A 20,369-nucleotide genomic window follows, 5' to 3' on the forward strand; every position below is an offset into this window, starting at 1 on the left:
TATATGCTGCCCTGCCCTGTTGATCATTTCATGTATGTGTGTATATGTTGCTTTTCTTTAAGGCAATTAGTATATTGCTGCTGAATCATGCTATAATTGTCTTAAGTTTTGTTACATTCTACAGTGGTAATGGGTAACTATCATTTCTACAGGACTCTCATAGAATATTCCAGAATGGAATAATTAGCATCTCAGACTCATTAGACATGAGTAGCAGGAATCCTGCTTATTGCTTGAGGTAGAGTATAGGGTCTAACCTTAGACGCTATTGTGATGGAGTGGGAAGGACTTCAAAGAAAAAAAAAGCCATGTCTTTGTAAATATGAGGTTGGGAGGGGTTCCTTATCCAGGAAAAACAACAAGCTAGTGAATGTCAAGAAGGCAAGATGGCAGCCAGCTGTCTTCTGGCTGAGAAACTACTGAGAAATACCCAACAGTTCCTATGCAGTCAAAAGAATTCTTCAGTGTTACCTTAGGAAGATGTGTTGAGCTAGAGTTCCTAGAGAAAAATTAAAAGGAGCCTGCTTTGGTCAGTGTTCTGTTGCTGGGCAGAGACACCATGACCAAGGAAACTTTTATAAAGCAAAGCATTTAACTGGGTCTGGCTTACAGTTTCAGAGGTTTATTCCATTGTCATCATGGCAGGAAGCGTGTGCAGGCAAACATGGTGCTGGGGAGGGAGCTGTGGGTTCTACATATGGATCCACGGGTAGCAGGAAGGAGAGTGAGGTTTCTTTTCCCAGGTTTTTGCTGGTAAGTCTAACCTACAGCCCATGGGCTGCATGTATCTCAGGATAGCTATGAGGGTGGCACAACACATTTGTGAACTCAGTGCCATATCACAACGTCAAAAGGTTGGGCATTCCTTACCACTGCAGAGGCAGAAAGCGGACCTGAAGACCTGACTGAGACAGCTGTTTTCCTCCTTCCCACCAGCCTCCTTTTCACCTTCTGTGCATATTCATATGTAGCCAGTTAGGGCCTAACTGCGCCCCTATAAATTCAGGCACCAGGGCAGGCCTTCAGGGAGCAGGATCCCTGCAGAGCTCAACAGAGAAGGGAGAGAAAGAAGGCTGCCTTCACGCCTTCATGTTTGGGGTGGGGGGGCTGAGTGACTCCCTGTGCCTGAGGTGTCTCCCTGGGTGGGATGTTCACTTGAGTCAGTCTCCAGGACTCATCCAGAGGCTGCAAGTGGGGACACCTGTTCCTGCCTCAGCCTCCAAGACTCTACATTTCAGGTGCAGAGTAGGCAGTTTGTCCCTGCAGCTGCTTCCAACCTCCATCACCCACTGCTCCAGAGACTTGTGGCTCCAGGCTTCCATACAGACCCTCCAGCCTCAGAGACTGCAACTCCTGACCTCAGGGCTTGCTACTCCCCACAGTAACCTGCAGACTTGCACTGAAGGGATTTCTCTCAGTTGGCAGCCCAAAGTCTGCACAGAGCTGCATTACCTGAAGCTTCTTTTTATTGACATCCTACTGAGGATCTCAGAACGTTCACTTTTCCCTTTAAATTGCTGCTTCCAAGTGGCAATAACGTCTTCCTGGTGTTGCCTTAGATGTCTGCCCACTCCATCCTTGGAATGGAGGGCAGGAAGAGCATTAGATTGGAGACAGGAGACGGTTTCTACTGGTTGCTTCACTTTCAGCAGTCAGGTTTAGCTAATGAAAGACAAGGGTCGTGGTGCGGGCCTGGAGCCTGTCGGAATCAAGAAGCAAACTCCAGTGAGCTGCAGACTCAGCAGGAAAGAGTTTGGCTCTGCTACCCCTTGGGTCTGAGCCTAGTCTAGCAGAGCAAGCTGGCCCCACAGCGACTATTGGAGGTGGAAAGAGACACAAGTGATACCATAGTAGCAGCAACAATTTAGGATAAGGAAGCAATATGGGTCATTGATTCAGGAGGGCTAGAGGGGCCACACTTCCCGCTTCCCATCCATGCCAGTGTACCCAGTGCTGCTCTTTGGATGAATGATACATATAAATGATGAGAGAGCATTTTATGCTATGTTGGACTTTTTTTTTTTTGCATCCCCTTAGCTATCCAAAATCAATCCGCTTTTGCTGGGATCAGACAGCAGCAGACATTCAGAGATCTGCCAACCCTCTGTCAAAACGTTTCTTTTATGTGATGATAATCCCCAATAATAATCCTTGTCTTACAGATTTTAAAAGCATCTGGAAATGGTAAAGACAGCAGTTAGAATTTGAATAAAGGCATTGTGCATGAAGAGAGAGGGCACTGATAAAAGTCATCAGATCATTGGGTAAGAATCCCAGTATCCAGTGTAGGCTACCTCTCTATGATTTGTTGGCTAGGAAAACACCCAAAGCCCCACAAACTCGAAAGACCATTGGCACAGAACTAGATGGGAAGACCTGATCCTTCAGACATGACACACTTTAGCTGCACTGCCCCCACTGCTCCTGTAAAAATTACAACACGGGGCCCCTCTTTAAGAAGAATGCAAAAAAGAATTCCTTACCCCTGTGTGTGTGTTACCCAGTCTTCCTTTGAGGTCCCCATAGTCCTTTGCAGCCTTCTTTGTAACAGTTATGCTGTGGTGTTAATATTTCCCACCTATGTAATTTCTGGACTTGGTTGGAGGAGGCAGGAGGATCAAGAAGTTGGAGGCAGATGGATGGATAAACAATCCTTGGCTGTATAGTGAGTTTGAAATCAAGCCTGGGCTACATAAGATCATGTATCAAAAATTACAAAATAAAAGAAAGAAAGAAAAAGAAACTTAATCTCAAATTTGTGTTGAAAAAGATTTCAGACACCGGGCAGTGGTGGCGCACGCCTTTAATCCCAGCACTCGGGAGGCAGAGGCAGGCGGATCTCTGTGAGTTCGAGACCAGCCTGGTCTACAAGAGCTAGTTCCAGGACAGGCTCCAAAGCCACAGAGAAACCCTGTCTCGAAAAACCAAAAAAAAAAAAAAAAAAAAAAAAAAGAAAAAAAAAAAAAAGAAAAAGATTTCAGAGGTAATTAGCATTGGGTAAAGGTGCCCCTCCCCATGGCAACCCCCTTCTTCTTAGTTATCCCCCTTCTTTTTAAATTAACTTTTAAAAGTTAGAATATGAAGTCATGAGTTTCGGTATGTGCTTTCACAGATGAGACATTCGTTCTACTTGGCTCTCATTTGAACTAGCACACCAACTGTGTCCCATTATGCAATGCTGTCCACCATGCCACGAGGCAGCAAGACTGCCCTTCCCAGATGTCAAGCTCTCAGGCACCCCAGCCTTCAGAAAGATCAGCCACATAAACTTCTCTTTTTTATAAATTACCCATCCTCAGGTATTTTGTTATAGCCAGTGGACAAGGATAATAAAGCCTACCTTTTATAGTCGTCAGAACAAGAAATTATATACAGAGTACCTATTGTGCAATAAACACAACTATAACTTGAGATCCATACATATAAACAGCCTTAGAAGTCCATGGGGTTGGTCTGCCATGGATAAACAATTTGCTGGGACTTATAACATGGCTCAATGAGTAAAAGTGATTGTTGCCAAAACAGATTTCTTGAATTTGAGCCCCAAAACCCACATGGTGGAGAGAGAACCAACTCCCACAAGTTGTCCTCTGACCTCTTAAAGTATGCTATGCTATACACATACACGTATATACACTCATAAACAAATGCAAAACTTAACTATAAGAAACCAATAAATATATAAAGTATATTCTTAACTTAAGCACAGAAACACAAATGAAGGCACAAACAGCGGAGATGGAAACTAGATCCCCGTCTCCCTTATCTTGTATCCTCTACAAAACCAGTTGAAAATGGACCAAAAGCTGCAGCATAAAACCTAGACCTTTGAAAACACGAGGGGGAAACACATCGAGATGTTGGCATAGGCAACCATTTCCTGAGTAGGATGGGTAGGAGGACTGCAACAACGCAGGGAAAAAGCAGAGAAAAGAACAGTGGGGTCCATCAAATTTCATAGCATCTGCACCGCAGAGGAAACAACAGAGCAGACCGACAGAAGGGGGTGGGGGTGGTGGGCTTCACCAGCTATTCACGCAATGGAGGATCACTATCCAGTTTATATAAAGAACTCAAAGACATTAATAGCAGCATAACAAGAAGCAGGAAAATGATCAAAAAAAAAAAAAAAAAGAAAGAAAGAAAAGAAAAAACTTCAAAAGAAATGCCGCACAAACATATGGAAAAAGCTCCCAGTGTCTTTAGGTATGAAATGCAAAAATGCAAAACAAAACTTCACAGACATTTGCCCCGCCCCCAACTTAGAACCATTATTATCAAGAAAACCAAAACCAGCCAGGAATGGCAACTTAATATACCTATAATCGCAGCACCTGTATGGCTGACAAGTTTTGCTTTGAGTTTGGGGTTAGCCTTGACTGCACAGTGAGATCTTGTCTCAAAAAACAAAGTAAGTTCTGGAAAGATGGCTCAGAGGTTAAGAGCACTTGATGCTCCCGTGGAGGACCTGAATTTGGTTCCCAGCACCCATGTGGTGGCTCACAACTGCCAGTAACACCAGCCCCAGGTTATCCAATCCAGGTTATCCCTTTCGGGCTTCAAGGGGGACCTGCATGCATGTAGTGCACTTATATGTACTCAGGCACATATACATACATGTAAAATATATTCTTTAAAAAATGAAAATAATGACACCCACTACTTTGTGTACTAACTTTAAAAATTGATTAAAATAAGCAGAAAAAGGGAAGGAGAAGGGAGAAAAATGCTGGAAAGGATTAGATTTTAAAGAAAAACCCTTATATACTGTTAGTAGGAATGAAAATTGTTGAAGTTCCTATGGAAATCAGTATAGAGGTTCTTTGAAAAACTGTACTGGGCATCATATATATGACAGAAATGAAATCAGCATAGGAAAGAGATCCTTAAGCACCTGTGTTTATTGCAGCAGGATTCACAAAAGCTAGATATGGAGTCAGACTATGTGCCTAAGCACAGAGGAATAGATGAATGAACACACACACACACACACACACACACACACACACACACACACACACGGTCACACTAGTGATGGAACGTTTTAATTAACTGTGATTCATAAGCACAGTGAGATGCTATCGCAAGTAAAGAGATGTGGCATGGAAGGGTTTCTAAGATATATTTTAAGTTGAAAAAGAAATAGAACAATATTACAAAATGATACCCAATTTTTCATAGAAAGATATAATATATTGTAACATTTATATATTGAAAGGTATGGAAACATTTATGATAGCCCATTGGCATACATAATTCTACATGTGGGTAAAAATAAACTTAAATAAATATTGTAAGGAGATGCCTAAGAATTTAGTGTTCAAGAGAGCATCTAACTACTTGGGTATTACTGCCTCCACATGCAATTTCCTTCAAAGTCAATGACCTAAGTGTTGGTCTGGACTACAGCTCCTAGCTTGCCAAGAGCTGACCCCTCCCACAGGGTTTTTAGGAACTGCCCAGAGAAGGAACATGTGGTTTTGAGTTTGTGTGTTTACTCCCTTTGCCCCCTGCCATGCTCCCGGCCACCCGGGAGTCCACCTTCTATTAAACTCAGGCATTTAATTTGGCTTTATTGGAACTCTTTGTGCTGGTGGAGAGGCCCTGTTAGAAAATATTCTTAACACTAAGTGTTTTACATTAAATATCTTCACAGTCCCTCACAAGTCTAGTATGTGGAAATCCTAAAATTTAAATTTCTAGGCTGGGTGTAGTAATGCACACCTTTAATCCCAGCACTCAGGAGGCAGAGGCAGGTGGATCTTTGTGCAAGTTCAAGGCCAGCCTGATCTACATAAAGAGACCCTGTTTCAAAAATGTTCTTTTTTTAAAAAGGCCGGTAGAAGGGGAAAAGGAAGAGATGAAGGAAGGGAATCTGTGGGTTCCCGCTCCACCTGGTGTCACATTAAAGCAGAGGACAGAGGTTGGGGTTGGGGGTCTAAAGTTGTGGGGGATGGACCTTGATGCACTCCGCCACTGCTAACACCTTAGTGGGACCACTTAGGCCTTAACTTCACAGAATCAGACTTTGGAGGTAGAGAACAGTAAAGTATAGCTATAAAGAATAGAGCTAACTGAGTTTGAGACAACCCTTGTTTATAAAGCAAGTTCCAGGACAGCCAGAGAAACCCCGTCTTGAAAAGCAAACCAAACCAAAAATCCTAAAAATAAAAGCTACCTGAAGTTAGTGTATTATTCAAAAAATTATTTAAAACTCTCTTTCCCACAACATAGGGCAATAACAGGATAACCAAAATCCACTGAGAGCCCAGCATCGCAGAAACCAGAGGCCTCAAGCCAGACCAATGACTCTTTGCAATGAACACTTGCAAGTAACGATATATGGACAAAGGGGTTTACTGCGTGACTCACTATGTCAAACTACAGCTTCCATGATGAGATTGATTTTTCCCTTTTTTTTTTTTACTCTTAAATTTTATTTTATTTTGTTTTGTGGGATGGTTGCAAGGGCAGAGGGCAGATGCAAGGGGACAGGAAAATGAATGGAATCGAGATGGCTGACATGAAAGACGCAAAGAATAAATAAAAAGAAAGTTTAAAAAAAAAAAAAAGAGTAGAGCTAAGCTTGCAGCTGTTATAGTACCAGGACCAAAACCGTCCTCAACCGGCCGAATCTGGCTGAAGGACGGCAGGTGGCAGTATAATCAAGCCTGGGTTTGTAGGGCTGCCGGAGAAGCAGCTTTTGAGTAACGCGTTCCAGCTGGGGGAAAAAAAAAAATCTTAACACAAGAATAAAAATAGAACAATGAGGAGCTGGTGCCGTGAGCTCCAGCCACCGCAGACCCTGATGTCATTCGCTGTCTGCCATCTGCAGAGCCTTGTCCATCGGGAAGAAAGGAGGTCCCAGGCTCTGTGTGTCCCCGTCCGAGCTTTGCTCAGGTCTCAGAAGGAAGCGGGTTCATCAGGAAAGAGGCTGGGGCAAGGTGGGGCCAGATGAAGGAGAGGTTTTTAGAAGGAGACCTTGTAGGCAGGAAAAAAAAAATGCTGATACACAAACCTCAAAATGCCATGTGAGAGTCAAAGAAAGTAGGCACAGGAGACCACAAAATGCATGGCATCATTAAAAGAAATGTTCACAATAGGCAAAACCAGAGACAGAATGGGATTAGCGGTTGTCTAGGGTAGAGGAGGTGGTGACTGTGCCCAAACTTCTAAGGAATGCAGTTTCTTGAGAGGATGAAAAGATCCTAAAATTTTACTGTTAGTGATTGTAAAATTCTGTGAATATGCTAAAAACCCGTGAGTTTTAATTTGAAACGGGTGCAGTTTATAGTATATAAATTATTATACATTGCATAATGTGTAAATAATGTATTATTATACAATTTATGGTATGTAAATTATTTAAATGAAGATAGATAGATTACAGACATGGCTTCAAATCTCACTTTTACTACCTATGGACCCTCAGTTTACTTTCTACACCTACATCTCAAAATTAAGTCGGAACGATTTAATAAGGGCTATGGAAATGCCAGCCTATAGTGAACATGGAATTTGTGTCATTTTGTTTGTCATTTGTATACATGTCCTTACAAGCAAGATGGCATTTTATCTTTGGGCCTAGCTATGTTATGTTTTGCTTTTGGTACAACTGTCATTGTCTTCACTGCTCTCTGTTCCCACCCCAAATCTATTTTCAATCAACAACCTTGCTTCTTACACAGCACTGGGCAGTCCCTACAGACTCGAAGTTAACAGCAGTGTTGTGCTGGGAAGAATCTGAGTAGGAGGGAATTCTCTCCCATCGGGTACCAGCACGGGGCAGAGTCACCGACACATCCCTGCAGTACAAGCACGTACAACCATTGTGCAATGGGAGCATGGGCCCTACCAGAGCCAAAGTTCTCGTATTGGAGGACTAGGGGTGTGATAATCAAAAACATTCTCAGAAACTGGAATATTAGAAGAAAAAGCCAACACACACTGTACAACATTGCTTCTTTAAGTTCATGTGAATTTCTGTGCCACGCCTGTGACACATTGAAAAACATCGAAATTGGGCTGGAAGATGGCTCTGCAGTTAAGAGCACTGGCTGCTCATCCAGAGGACCTGGGTTTGACGTCCAGCACCCACAGGTGGCTCACAACAATCTGTAATTCCAAGTCCAGGAATCTTCCTCTGGCTTCAAAGGGTACCAGGCATGCAAGTGGTCCACAGACATACAGGCAAAATACCATACACATAAAATAAAATAAAACATTCTTTTAAAGACATTGTTTTTTTTTTTTCAAGGAAAAGAAAAAGATATCCTACTGCCTTAACCCATCATCAGCTATTTCCCTACTTAGTGTAAATTTCATCTTATGTTTTTTTAAAGTCAGTTTAGTCATATTACTCAATAACACCAACCCTGAACTGTGTCTCTTCAACCTATCCCATCACTGGGTTCCTTCTTGGGAGTGTTCTGTTGTGCCACATTGGAAGTGTACGGTCATCGATATCGTTTGTTTTGACGGCTAGCCTACAAAACTGGATGCTTCTTGTTGGTCTGCCTTTACCACAGAGCCATCCCTTTGGTCTAGTGGTGGGGACAGTAAAGTCAACAAAATAGATTCTCTACTCCCATGGCATTTACTTCGTGGTGGGAGGAGTCTAACAACAAATGTATACACATTGTTGTGGACTGAGTTTTGATGCCAGTTGTATGTTGGAACTCTAACTGCCAGTGTGATAGTAATTGGAGATGGGACCTTCGGAAGGTAATTAAAATTAGTGACATCAGGAAGATGATGTCCTCACGATGAGATGTGCCCTTTAAGATGGAGAGATGGCTAAAGCTCTATGCACACCACAAGGACAAGCAAGGAAATATCTGTCGGCAAAGTAGCTAGCATCCTCGTGGGACCAAAGCTGTCCTCACCTTTCTTGGGACTTACCGATCTCTGGAACAGTGGGAAGCAGGTGTATCATATAAGCCATCCAGTCTGTGGGATTTTGTTTTAGCAGTCTGAAAAGACTGATACAGGTCAGTATGTAAATGTGTATTTAAGCAGGGAATCCTACAAAAGCTACGCATGACGGTTTGGTTTGTTCTCGCCAAGACGTGCCAAGAAATTTGGTGTCCATGTGGGAGGAGGATCCTGTAAGACATTAATGTGTTCTCGTGAAACAGAAGAGCAGGTGTGGCAACAGCCATTCTCCTCCTCTGCTCTTGCATATATGCCTGTTGGCCATCCCCAGGGGCTCCCCTGCTGTGTGATGCCATCTGCCATGCTGTAATGTGACAGCAAGCCCCTCTCAGGTGCGAATGTTGGATCTTGAGCCTCTCGGTGCCAGAATAAACCTCCACCTTTTACAAGACTTGGTCTTTGGTATTTTGTTAGAGCCAAGAGTGGACTAAGGGGGCTGGAGATGGCTCAGTGGTTTAGAGCACTGACTGCTTCTTCCAGAGGACCCGGGTTCAATTCCCAGCACCCACATGGCAGCTCACAACTGCCTGTAACTCCAGTTCCAGGGGGTCTGACACCTTCATACAAACCCGCATAAAATAAAGTTAAATAAATTATTAAAAAAAAGAAGAGTGGAGTAAGATCTTGCTGATGGAAAGACTCCTGCCCTTCACTGTGGTGAGAAGCCTGCCTTGGGGAAGCCTCACGACTCTCTGCCTAGACTCTGGCATCTGTACAATACTCACCTGGAAAAGGGTCTTTGAAATACTTGGTTCTGCCCATCATATGGTTGGGATAACTATTTGCCAGGAGAATGACACATGTAAGTGTGCTCGAACTTAAAGTGTTAGGTAGAGCATCCTAAACATCCTGATTTAATTTTTGAATCAAAGAGTATGCCTTAAATTAGGATCTGGCTTCCTAGTTAACAGTGTTTCCTTCCTGGAAAAGAAGCAGTGTGGGCAGACAGAACAACTCCTTCTCATCAGTTCTGCTTCCCTCTTCCTTGGCTTATTGCTGGTCCCCTGTGCAGGTCTTGGGAGCCACCGCCCTTCCAGGAAGCAGCCCAGAGAATAGAGTCTATGGCTTCCCAAGGGTTCTTTAGATATGGCTGACATCTGACTTATCTATTATGATTTCACTATTCTTTTATTTTCTCAGAAGAACTGTAGCGAGTATCAGAATACAAAATCAGCATTTAAAAATTATTCAGTCTGGACAATTAGATTGCCGCTTCTCTCACCTCTGAAAGCTTTTGCTGAGTGTCTCAGATACAAAAAGGATTATCCAAGCTCTTCTTATCTCGGACTCTCCAAAGCAATGACAGCATCTAGTGATGTGATCACAGAAGCATCTTATTTTCAGCCTGTGCTCCCTGGGAACTGTGCTGAAGGAAACTGTGCTCTTCTCCCAATAACTTCCTGGTGCAGACTTAGGGACAACCTCAAGGAATTCAGAGTACAGAACACCGTGGAGCTGCCAGCAGCTTGTGATGGCAGACGTTTTCCCTAGTGATGAGACTAAAAGATCCTCATATAACACATGACAGGTAGAGTCCCTTCACTTTGGAGGAGTCTATTTTAAGGAAGCCTGTTATCATAAAGGAAACATAAATGAAATTTTAAAATATAAAATCGTGTTCCCTCTCTTGCTTAGGATAAATGCAAATTTAACAAATCATAAGAAGATACTCAGTACATTTGACAATTTTAAAAGTTAGTAACCCCTCTGTTGATATTTTTACATAAAGGTGGTGGGAGTTTACTTTGATGTAAACCTCCCGGCGACTTGATAACATCTATCAAATTTTATAGTACAAAAGGTTTTTGAGATGGACGGTGATGGTGCACACCTTAAATCCCAGCACTCAGTAGAAAGGCGTAGGGGGACCTCTGAGTTCAAGGCCAACCTGGTCTACATAGTGAGTTCTGGGCTACACAGAGAAACCCTGTCTCGACAAACAAAGCAAAAACAAACAAACAAAGTTTCAGTAATTCCACACGTTTAAAGACATACTAGAAAAGTTTCCATTCCTATATTATTTATAAGGGACAAAAGAATAGACACAGAGTGGCATGCACCTGTGTTTGGGAGATGGAAGCAGAAGCAGGAGGACCAGGTGTTCAAGGGCAGCCTCAGCTCCATAGTGAGTTTGAACTTTGGTGTCTGGTCCTAGGGTTTCCACGACACCAAAGCCAAGAAGGGGACCCACAGGTCATTATTTCACCGTAGATGAAAAACAACCTCTTCCTCTTTCTCTTCTTCTTGAGATACAGTCTCACTATGTAGCCCCGACAGACCTAGAACTCACTATGTAGGCCAGGCTGGCCCCAAACTCACAGAGATCTGCTTGCCTCTGAGTGTTGGGATGAAAGGCATGTGCCACCACACTCAGTGATGACAAACTTCTTTATATTAATGGGAAATTTTTCCTTTCCCATCCCTTCTGATTTCAAAGCCATGGATACCATCCCATTCGGTGAGTTCAGATTTTATCTAAAGATGGCATGATCTTCCTGCAAGAAGTACTTTAAAGAGAGAAATTACTACACACTTACCTAATGTGCTTAGATCAAAGAGGACGGGACGAGATGGGATGAAGGCAAGGTAATTAATATTTCAATAATTTTTTTCCACTACAGAGACAGAGAGATGAAGATGAGTTATTTCTGCAGTAGAGCTCCCCGCTGTCACCAAATTTCTCTCTGTGAGTATTAGGACTCGTGAGCTATGGAATGTGGGTAGCAGATTTGGACTGAGACAGTTAACATCTGCAATCTGAATGCAGGGGCCAAAAGAGGCCACTGACGGGGGGGGGGGGGTAGAGGAGGAGAGGAGGGCACTCTCTGCACAGTAACAGGCTTCACGTAGAATCAGTCAAGTTTCTGGCCCGTTCAGCTTACCAGCCCTCAAGCACAGAAAGGAATGCAAGATTGCAACCAAGGAAGGAAGTGTTCCAAGGGCCTGGAATCAAAGAAAACACATTTAAATGGAAACCAGGTTGCTACCAGAACTCGGGCATGGGTAGAGAAGGCAGAGAATGGATGATAGGTGATCCAAGCATAGGATCTTTAAGCTGTAGGAGCTTGGTAAGAGTTCTGCCCCTGAATTCCATCTGTCACCAATGGAAACAGAAAGAAAATCTGTCATGAGAGCCAAGGTGTGTGTGGGGGGCACTAGATGGGTGTGCCTCTTGTATGCCTGATACTTGTGGCCTGCTCAGCAAATCTGTGTTTCTCTATTCCTTGAGCTACTGTTTATTTTAGCAGCTATGAAACATTTGATCTCAAGTAGTTCAGAAACCTTCTGGGTTTAGAGGAAAGGAATCCCTGTGCTGGGCTGTTTGCTGGTAGATGCTCTTGGTCAGCAATTCCTGGTTCTTTGCTCCACCTAGTGGATTTCCAGGCTAGGAGAAGCTCTAAAGAGACCCGTGATGAGAGAAGTGTCCTTTTGTTGGAAACGCTAGACTTCTGTCAGTTTCTTTATTGGCAATACTCAATTCCATCTCCAGTCTGTTCTTGTTCACATTGATTAAAATTTCACGGAAGCTAAACGTGTACCTGTGAGTCAGCAGAATCTTTTTTTTTTAATTTTAATTTCAAGACAGGGTTTCTTTGTGTAGACCTGGCTGACCTGGAATTAGCTTTGTAGACCAGGCTGACCTTGAACCCACAGAGAACCACCTGTCTCTGCTTCCTATGTGCTGGGACCAAAAGTGTGTGCCACCTCTACCCAGCTATCAGCAGAATCTAATGTACTCTTTTTTTCTTAATATAGAAATAGCATCATATAATTAGAAGCCCCATGTTAGCACAGAAAAGCATGTTTGACTCATAATTATATTCTCTGATGGCCAAACCCAATCGAAGTTCCATGGGGTCATTTAATTGAATAATGGCCTACATAATTAGTACTTCAGTGGTTCCCTTTGAACAAAAATTGGTCAAATAGTCATAGGTCAAGAAGTTTCACACTTGGCTATAAAGACAGATGAAAAAAACATAGAGATGTAAGGCGAAGCTAAGAGTTTCAGGTTCAGAAGGATTCTGAACAGCTGACTCACAGACCTAAATATGGAGGTCAAAATTACTATCAGTGTGGGCTTAGGACATTAGTGCCTACACTATAAATCCTGCAGTCTGTACTTAGTTGCTGAACTACCGTGCATCTGTCACCAGCATCATCATAGCTTTTGAGTCATCATTCTTTAGGTTCTGTTTATATTACATACTTGAATTTTATTATGGGTTGAATTTTATTGTTGTTGTTTTGAGACAAGGTTGGCCTCATTACATAGCTAAGGATAACTCTGAAATCCTGATTCTTCTGCCCTCACTTCTTGAGCACTGAGATTACGGGTGAGCATCCCCGTGGCTTCTGGGTTTAATTTTTTCCCCATTTCCATACATATGTTAAAGTCTTAACTCTCAGTATTTCGGAATGTGGCCTTGTTTGGAGAGAAATGCTAGTGTCCTTATAAAAGAAAGGGGGGGGGTCAGGATTGGAGAATGACACACACAAAGGAAGAACATAACGTGAAAATGACCCTCTACAAGCCAAGGAGAGAAGCCAGGAACAGGCTCCTCTGGCAAGGCTATCAGAAAGCCCCAGCTTGCCAACATCCTGAGCTTGTCCTTCCAGCCCCTAGAACTCTGAGACCACACATTTCTGCCGCTTAAGTCCCCTGGTTGTACTGTGTTATCACAGCAGCCCTTGCAAATGGATATCATTAACTTCGGCAGATGAATAGGAAGTTCTTCGCAAAAAATTAAATGAATCTGTGGAATGCTAAAGCTGGGAAGCATCTCAGAAAACACATTGCTTAACGCCTTTGTTTTGAAATAATGTCCAAGGCTACACAGTGATTAGGGCTTAGTCCCCTTTCAGCTCAGCCTTCCGTCTATCAGTGTTCCATTACACTTTACCAACCAACTCGAAGACTGGCAAAAATCTGTCAATAATGGTGATTACATCCAGGTTTTGTTGGCGTCTTCTGGGAGGAACAGTATATAAGTCTTTGACCCTCCTAAATATTTTCAAATAGAAACATCTGCTACGTAGGAGGATTAATTGCTAGCTGGTTGCCAGACAGAAGATTAATGTGCAGTAGAACAGCAAAAACAGGTAACTTTACCTCCGGCTGGGTCCACACCACCATCAGGTGAAAATTTGGCTCTAGCGGGAAGACTGCCCCTCTGCCCCTGAGGATGATTCAGCAGAGCAACTTATCACCTAAGAGTCAGAAGCTCAGGTTCAGATGAACAGAGTAGGGGCAAAAGGATGCGGAGTCTGAGTAATGTTTTATAATGGGTGTGGACGCTCGTTAGACTAGTAAGCATGCTCTTGATTAAAGCACATGACACAAGTAATTGCTAGAGATTCCAAACCAGCTATCATCTGGGATCACAGAGTTCTAATATCAGACAAAGAACCCAGCTTCAACTCTGTAGCAGAGGCCTTGAAAAAGTCTCAGGGATAATTGGCACTAAACCGAGGAGCTGTCAAAAGGAAAAATGCACTGGTATAGTTCGACCATCAATTACACTTGATTCACAGTCCCAGACTGGGTAGGAATGGAAATATCTACACACATGCTTGACATACAGCTTTTCCGTCACCAAGAATTCAGTTTTGAATGAATGCTCATATAGGCAGTGATGTTCCCCCCCCCCCCCCTTTATTGAGGACTAAACAATACTAATTTGGGCAGAGAAGAAACTCTACAGCAGGCTGTTAAGCAATTGTTTACATTTAACCTTCTAGCCCCTCACTGAAACACTGACTGCTCTTTCTGGGATATGGAAGGTGCACCCACAGTTTATAATGAAGACAAAGAAGTGTTGATCACTGTTTTACCTCATAAAGTGTCACCGTTATCATCTCTCTGGGTGTTTAAGAATATATACCTGTCTCTGAGAGTCTGAATTGCTTGTGTTTATGTTTCTGCTTTTCCCAGCAAAAAGGGTCTCTTGTTCCATAAGGGCAAAGAACTAAATATAGTTGTGGTAGACAGATGCTGCAATAATCCCTCTAGTACCATGTGACTTTTGGCAATAAGACTTAGCCACAACTCCCATAAAGAGAGGGAGTCTATTTTTTCTTCCCCTTGAATCAAGGCTATCCTTATGATTGACTTTGACCAACAGAATGAGGCAAAAGTGATGCTATGTGACTTGCAGATGTAGCTCACATTTTTAACCCCTTAGAAGGCAGCCACTGTATAAAAACCAAACCAAACCAAACCCTCAAGCTAGATTACTAAAGTGGTGGGAAGGTGAACACAGGAGAAAGGTCTCTGCAATTTAGGGCATCTCTTTGTGAATGAAATAATCTAGGGCCTGCTAGCCCAGCACAACTGAGAGCTGAATACAACCACATACATGAGGCCAGGCGAGATCAATAGGACCACTCAACCTAATTAAGATATACAGCAATTGATAACAGGAAGATTAGTGAATTTAAGGCTTGCAAACTATGAAGGGGCAAGTACTAGGCATAGCCTCTAGAAATAAAAAGCCTTCCACTACTTAAAAAACATTTCTCTATCATTTATTTTATTTATGTGTATTTGCTTACATGAGTTAAGGTGTACCCCATGCATGAGGGAGCCCTTACAGGGTAGATTCCCTGAAACTAGAGATATGAGCCATTATGAGCTTCTGTGTGACTCAAACTTGGGTCCTCTGAAAGAGCAGTTTCTTTTATTATTATTACTTTTTATTGTTTTTATTTTCTCCACTCCCGTCTCTTCCCCTTCCCTCCCCTCTTTTCCTCCCCCCCTTTCAACCCTCTCCCATAGTCCCCATGCTCCCAATTTACTCAGGAGATCTTGTCTTTTTCTACTTTCCATGTAGATTAGATGTATGTATGTTTATCTTACGGGCTTCATTGTTGTCTTGGTTCTCTGGGATTGTGAATTGTACGGTGTTTTTTCTTTGCTTTAATGTCTAAAAGCCACTTATGAGTGGGTACATATGATATTTGTCTTTCTGGGGCTGGGTTACCTCACTCAATATGATGTTTTCTAGATCCATCCATTTGCCCGCAAATTTCAAGATGTCATTTTTTCTGCTGTGTAGTACTCCATTGTGTAAATTTTCCTTATCCATTCTCTGGTCGAGGGGCATTTAGGTTGTTTCCAGGTTCTGGCTATGACAAACAATGTGAGCAGTAAGTTCTCTTAACCATCGAGCCACCTCTCCAGCCCCATTACTACTACTACTTTATTATTACTGCTTTTTTTCTTTTCTTTCTTTTTTTTGAGGGTCTCATATAGCTGAAGATGACCTTGAACTCCTGATCATCCTTCCTCCACCTCCTAGATTCTGTAAGCACAGATGTGAACCATTATGCATTTTTTTTTAAAATTCTAACAGAGTCTTCCGGAGGCCAGGCTTCCAACTTTCTATGAATCTGAACCTGTTCTTGAATTCCTGGTTCCATTGTTTCCACCCAAGTGCTGAAACTGTAGATGTGTACCACCTTGCCTGGCAAATCTACCATATCGCCTTAGTCATGATCTGGGAATCTGGAAGGAACTATGTTTTATAGTCATATAATGGAGTCATTTCAGATTAGCAAAATGAGTGATCAATGTAGTCACCATCCTTTCCCCCACTGACGTTGGTTCTGGAATCAAGATTGTACAAATGCAAGTATGCATATAGTTAGCAAAAAGTAAATTATATCAAACTGCTAGCTGCAAGGGAGTCTAGGAAATAAAATGGCTTTTTTTTTTTGTTTTTTTCGAGACAGTCTATTTGTGTAGACCTGGCTATCCTGGAACTAGCTCTGTAGACCAGGCTGGTTTCAAATTCACAGAGATCCACCTTCCTCTGCCTACTTTGCTCTGGGACTAAAGGCACATGCTACCACCATTTAGCTAAAAATAGCTTTTTAAATTGTATTACAGAAAGGTACTGAAGGCTTTCCCCCCTTTTATGAGTTTTAAAAAACTGTAATATTTAAAAATAATTTTCATATAAAAACAAGCTCATTAAATATAGGCTAAATGACTTTACTAATGCTTGATAAATAAGAGTCATGATTTAGAAATGATGGCCTCAAGTTAGGCTCTAGTGTGACATTCTGAATGACTGGAATCCTGTGTTTCTGCCCTTCCACTTTATGAATATACCCTGGAGTGCTCAGAATGCTTTCGGATTCAAGATGATTTCGGCTTAACAGTTTCCACCATTTCTATTACTATAGAATCATCTCAGAACAAGCACGCTCGATCTGTTTGTTTGCAGTAAATTTTTATTAGAAATGGATTTGGGAGGGTGGGCAGAAGCTCCTAAAGGCCAAACTCTTAATCATTCCTGCCTCCTGTGGCTTTTGCTGTCATCTCTCTTTGCAGGCTCGTTCTTGAGGACACTGACAGCTTGGATTCTCTGGGTAATGTTGTACAAAGGAAATTAGCTCAGTATGTCTTCTACTGAATTCCATCTGTAGCTCAGCGTTCTAAGGTATTTGTGAATGTGGTTACAGAGCAATTTTGATAAGACAAGGCAATGTTCCAATGTCTGAGAATATTTGTCCTAAAAAATTCTTTAAAAAATGTCACTGAACACTCTGGAAATCCACCCACGCATGAGCAATCTCCTGCAATATTCAGAGTGCTTTTCAGGTGTCACAGACATAATAACAGGTGCTTCCTCTGGGGAGAAAAAAATATGGCAAGGAGGGAGGCAGAAAGCAAACTGTTGGGATATTCTGGGTACAACTTCCCTCAAGTGAGTCATTCCCATATGCCTGCTTTTGCTGTAGGCCCCTTGGCAGAGGAAGTGATTTGTGTGAACGGAGGCGGAGAGATGCATTCTGGTGGCAAACTTCAGTGGAGCCCATTCTTGGCAAATCCGATTGATTGTTAGCTATTTGTCAAGTCACTCTGCCATAAATACCAAAATGCAAAGTTTGAACATAGATTTTGATACCTGCTTTTGTTCTTCTTATATGTATAATGTTGCATGAAAATCAAGTAATACTTGTTTAAGGGAAGATAGCTTCTGAAACTATGCATAAATACACTTTAAATATAAGCTAAAAAGAAAATGGAGTCTAGGAACATTTGCAGAAGGCTGTCATTTGATTCCCTTTTTGAAAAATGCACATAGCTTTAAGCACAGGCATTTACCCTATTGTGAACATTTCTTACTTGGAAGATGAAAGTCTGAACTAGTGAAAATGACTTCATTTACCGATAGACATATAGCAAAGCTGGGAATTAGGAATTCTTTCCCCCCTATAATGTGTAAGACTAGCTTTCTTATCAGTTGTGGGGAAAACACACTTCTCTTGCTAAAAAGCTAGATACTGTTGTTCTCATCTGTAAGGCAAAATCCCTGAGGGGTAATAGGAAAGCATATGTACAGGAAGACTGCTAATGGAAAACTTGACTTATTGGAAGTCAGTGACACTGGGGACATAAGGAAACATAATTGTAAGCTAATTAATAAGGTCCACTCGAAATCGTGCAGTGGTGATATTTACTTAACCTGCCAGCTCAGAAAAGTTTTTTTTTAATTTTAAAAAAATTTTTAAAAAATATCTCTCTGCCTCAATTTGTTTATTTCATTTCTTTTCATTGCAAGGATGATAGAATCTACCTATTAGGGACTATGTGCAAAGAAAGCACTTTAACTGATGGCTGACCCACAGTAAACATTCAATAAACTTTCTTCTTTCCCCTCAAATAACATAAGGATGGGCTTTATTTACTTATCACTGTATTTCCAGCATCTTTTTTGTGCACAGGGAGGGCCATAAATATTTCTTGAACGGATTTATTAAAATTACTGAATTTTGGAAGTCAGAGAAAATTTGTCTTTGGATTGGGGATGTAGCTCAGTGTTAGAGTGCTTGTCACATGTTATTTGAGTGTGCATGAGCCCCCAAGAATTTGATTCCCAGTGCAGGGGATAGGGAGTGAGGGAAAAAATATTCTTCCTAGGTTTCATAGCTGGGAGAAAAGCAAACAGATTCTAGCATGGGGTCATTTAGGAAAACGAGAGAGATCCCTAAACAAAAATGAACATTAAAATTTATTTTAGAGTCTTTTAATTCTTTAAGCATTTAAACTAAGAATTTCTTTTAGCTGGGCATAGAGGTATACTTTTGTAATCTCAGCATTTGATAAAATGAGGCAGGAGAATTGCTGCAAGTTCAAGGCCAACCTGTGTTAAATAGTAAATCCTTAGGAGGAAGGGAGGAGATAGTCTTAATTTGTAAAATAGAAATGGAATGATGATTCCAAAAGGATTCTGAGAATGAAGGAATATGTGACAATTCTCAACAAAATATAAAAATATGATCCTGTTAACTTTTACATCAGTGAGTTTGTACGTTGAGTAACAATAAAATCATTCTTTAGCATTGGAAGAAAGAATCTTTAGCTAAAGATTTAAGCACTAAAAATATTCAACCCCAGAGGTACCACAGACATAGACTAATTTTTTCCATCTGTGCAGTTTAGGTTAGATTTGGCATATACTCAATACCAGGAAAGAAAGAAACTATGGTTTAATCTGCTTTTAGAGGAGAGAAGGGGGGAGGCAGAAAAGGAAAATATTTCCTTTTATGAGCACAAATGTTAAAATATACAGCCTTCATCAAATAATTCACTACTGTAGCAAGAACATGCAGTCCATTTCCTCCTAACCTTTGCAATCTAGAATTTTCTATACCATGGTTTATATGTTATGGTCATGGCTTTCTTATCGAAGGAAAGTAAATATAGATTATTCTTAATCAGTCTCATGTGACTCAGAGGTCAAAAGATCAGTTCTTGATAGGTTAATCTCCATAAAGCACTAATATTTAAGGACCTGTTTTTAAAATTTTTTTATTTTTAATTTTTAGAGCCAGGGGTTATTTTGAAACATTACAGCTTTATGATTGGGTCCCACCCAAGATGGCTCAACAGAGCCTGGGGTTGAGAAACTGGTTTGAGAGAAAGATAAAGTGGCAGAAAAATCCCCCAGCAAATGAGCTGATGACTCATTGTTCCTTCCTTGGCCTTCAGGAATGGTGAGGTGGGAAGGGAAAAGAGGCAGTGCTCTACAGACCAGGGGCTCTCTGAAGACAATAGATTCAGGGAGCTTCAAGATGTATGTGGGTTTAGAGGATAAGTAAATATCACTTTCATAGTCAAGTCCCTCAAGGAAAGAACATTAGAAAACTAAACCTGATGATCTTTAAAAGAACCATCGTCCTGAATCTGGTCATTTTATCCCCTTGCTCAAAAACTTCAATAACGTCATTGCTTCTGGGTGAAGTCTAAACTAGACAATGACTTAAACTCTGCTTTATCTGGACGTAATCCTTAATACTTCCTTACAAGGTATGGAGACCACTTATAATTTCCCAAGTAAGCAAGATAATTTTATCCCCTCATCCATTTCTTCGTATGTTCTCTGCCCTAAACTCTCAGCCCAGCTGGCAAACTCCTGTGCACA

The sequence above is a fragment of the Arvicola amphibius genome, chromosome 12 (assembly GCF_903992535.2).
Source record: "Arvicola amphibius chromosome 12, mArvAmp1.2, whole genome shotgun sequence".
NCBI classification, from domain to species: domain Eukaryota; kingdom Metazoa; phylum Chordata; class Mammalia; order Rodentia; family Cricetidae; genus Arvicola; species Arvicola amphibius.